Source organism: Hydra vulgaris, chromosome 01, assembly GCF_038396675.1.
Source record: "Hydra vulgaris chromosome 01, alternate assembly HydraT2T_AEP".
NCBI lineage: Eukaryota > Metazoa > Cnidaria > Hydrozoa > Anthoathecata > Hydridae > Hydra > Hydra vulgaris.
The window spans coordinates 48750001-48755212 of NC_088920.1; the positions used below are offsets into that span (position 1 = coordinate 48750001).

The 5212-nt window shown below is 31.9% G+C and overlaps 1 long non-coding RNA gene across 1 annotated transcript in view; it reads right to left on the bottom strand.

Annotated features, from left to right (window-relative positions):
* Positions 1–894, bottom strand: part of LOC136074891 (uncharacterized) — a 5786-nt gene extending 4892 nt beyond the window's left edge. Inside the window, exon 1 of the long non-coding RNA XR_010635533.1 lies at positions 718–894. This is a non-coding gene — a long non-coding RNA (uncharacterized LOC136074891). The remainder of the gene's footprint in view (positions 1–717) is intronic.
* Between the last annotated feature and the right edge of the window lie 4318 nt (positions 895–5212).

Below are 5212 nucleotides of genomic sequence, written 5' to 3' on the forward strand. Positions count from 1 at the left end.
TATAAAAAGAAAAGACATGCATCGTTGCAAATTAGAGGAGAGAGCAAAGAAATCTAAAATAAAAGAAAAGAAGATCAATCGAAAAATTCAGCAAGATTATAATTTCTTAGCTCAGGTTAGGCAATTACTTATAGAATATGATTGCATATATAGGATTGCATTGATATGCAATCTTTCATCTGCTGCTATTAGAGATTTTATTAATAGCCTCATGGTTGTTCTTAAATGGAGCTCTCATACACAATCTGCTGAGAGGTGTGTACAGATGGTTACAGAAGCAGCAGGATATGTCCAGACAGCAGAAAGAAGGGAAACATACATTAGAGCTCAATTCATTAGTAAAGAGAGTTGATGTTTGCTAATAGGATCAAAAAAGAGATGATTGGACTTCTAAATTACAGTTAAAATGAATTTTTATAGTTGCGTTTTAAAAAATGTAAGATTTTATTGTTTGAATATTTAAAGCATAATTATATACTTCATTGACATTCGATTTAGTATAGCATTAGTAGTTTGAATATTTAAAGTATAATTATATACTTCAATGACATTCAATTTAGTATAGTATTTAATAAGTATTTCATATTTACTTAATTAGTATACATATACACAAGATATAATTATACACATGTATAAGTACTTTATAATTCTATAAAATAATTTTAATCAACGTTGAATAAAGTCATATATAACAAAAATAAATTTCAAAATACTCACACATTTCTGTAGTCGCGACAGGCAATTGATTGAAATTTATAGTAAGCATAACTATATCAAACGCTTATTTAGAGGGGTTAATTTATTTGAAATGTTTAAGCCCCCATTGCGCCATATCCCAGGGTTAATTTGTTTTGAAATCCGGGTTATTTTATCGAAGAGTTAATTCTAATTTAATTCGTTTCGCCACCCACAGACAAGAAGCTCTACGAAAGCTCTTTTTCCTGGAATTCGCGATAAGTTTTAATTAGATTAGCGCTGCGCTCTCGTCCGTAAAAACCAGTACAACAGAGGCCAAATACTAAATAAGTAGTAGAAAACTACGACCATTAGTTACGGCCTTCCTATCGTTAAGGAATCGTTTCATATAACCCTATTTCATTATCGTACGAATACTAGCTCGCTTAAGGAGCAGGGACGCAACTCCCTGAATAGACCCCTAGAGATCTACTTGCTACTCCGGCTTTTTGAGTTTTGAGATTCGTTAACATACATTAAACATATCAAAAGTCGTATTGTTTATTGTATTCTTTTAATTGTGGTTCAAAGTTACTAGTGTTAAATTTTATCATATATGAATTAAATATTTAAAACAGGGACGACAAAGTACGAATTTCATAAGAGCAAACTGGCAAAAGTGCGAATAACGTAAGTGCGAACTAGTGTAAGCGCAAACTTGCATAAGTGCAAACAGGCATAAATGCTTAGCAGTTTAAAAACTGGCATAAGTGCGAGTTGGCATAAATGCACCAAAAGAATTTGCAAACATTGACTTGTGCGAACTGTTATAAGTTAGATTCAGTTACAAAAACTGGCACAAGTACAAGCTGGCATAAGTGCGCTAAAAGAGTTTGCAAACATTTGCATAAATGCAAATTGGATTGAGTGCAAACTAGGAAAAGTGCGAAGCAGTTGCAAGAACTGGCTTAAGTGAGAATCGGCATAAGTGTAAACTGGCATAAGTGCGCCGAAAGAACTTGAAAACATTGGCATAAGTACAAAATGCCAATTCGCACTTGTATTATTATTTGCAATTTTATTCGGCGCACTTATGCCAATTCGCATTTATGCCAGTTTTTGTAATTGCTCCGTACTTTTGCCAGTTCGCACTTATACCAATGTTTACAAACTCTTTTGGCGCACTTATGCCAGTTTACACTTGTACCAGTTCAACCTCTCGTTATAAAAGATATTAAATAATACGCTTAGCTCAAAAAAATATTTTCAAAAAAGAAAGCTTTTTTAGAGACAAAGATAAAAATCAAAAGGTGATGAAAGAATCCTTTACTATATAAAAAAGGGATAACTTATCAGCATTTTTGTCAGCTTAATTACTAGAAGAAAGTCGTAAAAGCATTATTATTAAAGTTATGTAACTATCATATTGAAATTTTTATACTTTATAATCCCCCTTCTCCTCTCCGTAGCCCCAAAACCTTATTTCTTTATTATAAGCATGGCCCCACATTCTAAAACACGGCCCTACGCTAGTTCCGTTTTTTTTCCCTGCAAAATATTGTTGTGAAAATATTTTTTCTTCCCAAAATTTTTTCGAAAAATTATTAAAAATTTAGTTATTTTACATATATCTGGCTAACTTCCCCAAAGTTGTAAGATGTTACTATACATTGGCGCTGTCCATCTGAAATTAATTTGGGCCATCTATTAGGGTCATCAAGAATTATCTAAGTGTTTTTGAATACATAAGAATCAGAAGTACCATCAGCATTTAATTCTTTTTCTGCCACACCATTGTTAGGCTTATCTCTTGTGTCTTGTCCATCAGAAGCAATGGATCCATACACATTTACTTTGTTTGATTTTTCACTCATAGAATCTATTTCAAAATGATTTTAAGCTCTGACATCAATGCTACAGCTATGCTCTCTGCAATCCTCAACTTTATCATTAGAAGAATATTCGTTTTCTTATCGGAATAATTTGGTTATTGATTGACTACCAAAAGATTCTTTTGATCTTATCTCATTTTTAAGTTTTCTCTTTTGAGCTACGGATTTATGGATTTGAGCTACGGATATACGGATTTATGATTGTAATTTGAGTTTCACATGGTGTTTGAATAACTTGACTATCTAAAAAAATAATTTTCATTTCGAGAGATCATTTAAATTATGAACAACAAATGTATCTAATAAGGAAGTAGAAGTTTAGTTTTGGAACATCAGAATCATAATACTTTCAAATGATATATAAGTCTAAAATCAAATAGTTTCAGAATAACTTATTATAAACTTTTTTAGTTTATTGATTTGATAACAAAGTTCAACTAATGTAAAATAATTAACCTGAAAGAATATGGACCAAATTATGCTAACCAATCCATCAACGAAAAAAAACTATTGGATGAGAAAAATGCGGAAAATAGTTTACACAACGGTCCGCATAATAGTTTTAAAACCATAGCGCTCTTAAATGGAAATATACATCTTAATTTCATAACGAAGATAAATTTAGCTTCAGGAATCGCTCAAAGAAATCAGCGAAAAAAAACTGCAATATATATGAAATAAGTAAAAGAACAAGAAGTTTACCTGAGTTGTATTTTTTTACATTTATTTTTAATTAAAAGCAATAATATTTTTATCGGATTTACTATTTTTCCGGTTACTACCACCGGGCTCTCTTTACCTCCGGGCCCTAAGGCTACAGTACCGTCATCCCCCTCTTTTTGGGGGCCATGATTATAAGTCATTTCATCTCAAAGAAACTATGATAAATTTCAGTTAATAATAGACCTAAGCCATTATTGAATTTGCATTTAAGTGGGAAGCAAATGCGCTTTTATCACGTTGAGAAATTTTTAAAAGAACATGGCATAGTTTATAATGTAAATTAAAGTAAAATGTCTTATTAAAAGACTTTGTCGTGAAGTACTTTACGCAAAACACCTTTTATTCGTGTATGAATAAACCCTTGTGATACAAATACATCACCATGCCATTTATTTCTTATCATCCGTAAACATTTGTTATAAAGATGCTTTTTGTATTAAGAAAAAATCATGTTGTTTATTATTTAATGAGTTCATAACTGTTTTTCTCTTTTCCTCGTTAATCAACTCATTAACTTTTCAAACCTTTAACGTTTCAATGACAAACCAATATTGCATTTATACAATTAACAAAATTTTTTTGAAAATTTTTATGACAATAATAATTAATTCATTAACTCTTTTTAGGCGAGTACTATAAACAAGCGCAGCTATATTGCACAGCGGGTATAGCTTGTAAAAAAATATCGCGAAAGGAAATTGGTGGCAGTGCCAGCAATTATTTATGATGTTATTTGCCAGCAGGAAATGTTGAAGTATAAGTTTTGTTTGCTTCTTAATTGTATATTAGCAATTTTCAGGCGGGTACTGAATAGGGATCACCGGTTAGAGTATACGGTATGGGGCCATCCATAAAGGACATCATCCTAATATTGGGGGGAGGGGGGGAGGGGTCCAGATTAAAAGGACAAGGGGGAGAGGGGTCATCAGAAAAGGATGTCACTTTATATAACTTTTTATATCTGCACATGTGTTTTTATGAAGTTAACGTGAGGGAATGGTATGCTTTTATTTATCGTAAAATGGAAAAGAAGTTCGTGTTGATATTTATTTAAATTTTATTTTTGTATATATAAATATATTGAATACATTACAACTAATTATATATTGCTCAACCCTTGGTAGTTTCTCGTATCGTATATATCGTTAGTTGATCGCTACGTGTTTTCGGGCTAATTCTTTTTGCGAAATTTGTCCCCAAGGACTTAGTGTTGATATCATTTATGATTTTTAAATAGAGTTTTACAAATATTTGTAAGAAGGGAATTGCTTCTGTAGCAATTAATATCGATTGTCTAAAGCGAATTTTACAAATGATTGTCCAAAGGGAAGTGGTTGTGCAGCAATTGTTACATAAAGCATATTTTTTTATTATTTTTTTAATGTCTGGCAAAAGTGTCAAAGATTATTGTTGTTTGTGTATTAAAAAATGGATAAAAATAGTCTTCTAAATTCGCTTATAAAATCTTACAATAATGCTCATCCGTTCGAGAAAAAAGCCGATTGTCAAAAAAAAGTCCATAAAATATGGAATGAGATCAAGGAAAAGCAAGATTTGGAGGTTCAAGTAAAGACTTTGATCCAAAAGTATACTTCAATGGTCTTGAAACAAAAAGGCTCTTTAATGTCATTTTGGGCCCATCAAACAACCAAGCAATCTGTTCCTTCCCTTGCCAGTTCTTCCTCTTTAGAGTTCCAGCTTTTTTCAGATCAATTTTTTGAGCCAATGGATGTCGTTGATACCACTTCAGATGCCTCTCGACACGATATCCTGAGCACAGTTCAAACTGAGACGAAGAAAGCCAAGACTTATGCTCAAGACACAATCAAAGCAGAGATCGTTGTTTTGAATTAAGAAATAGCTGCTATGAAGAGCAGAAAAAGAAGTGGCTTATGGACCGATGCTGAAGAAGAAACCATTAA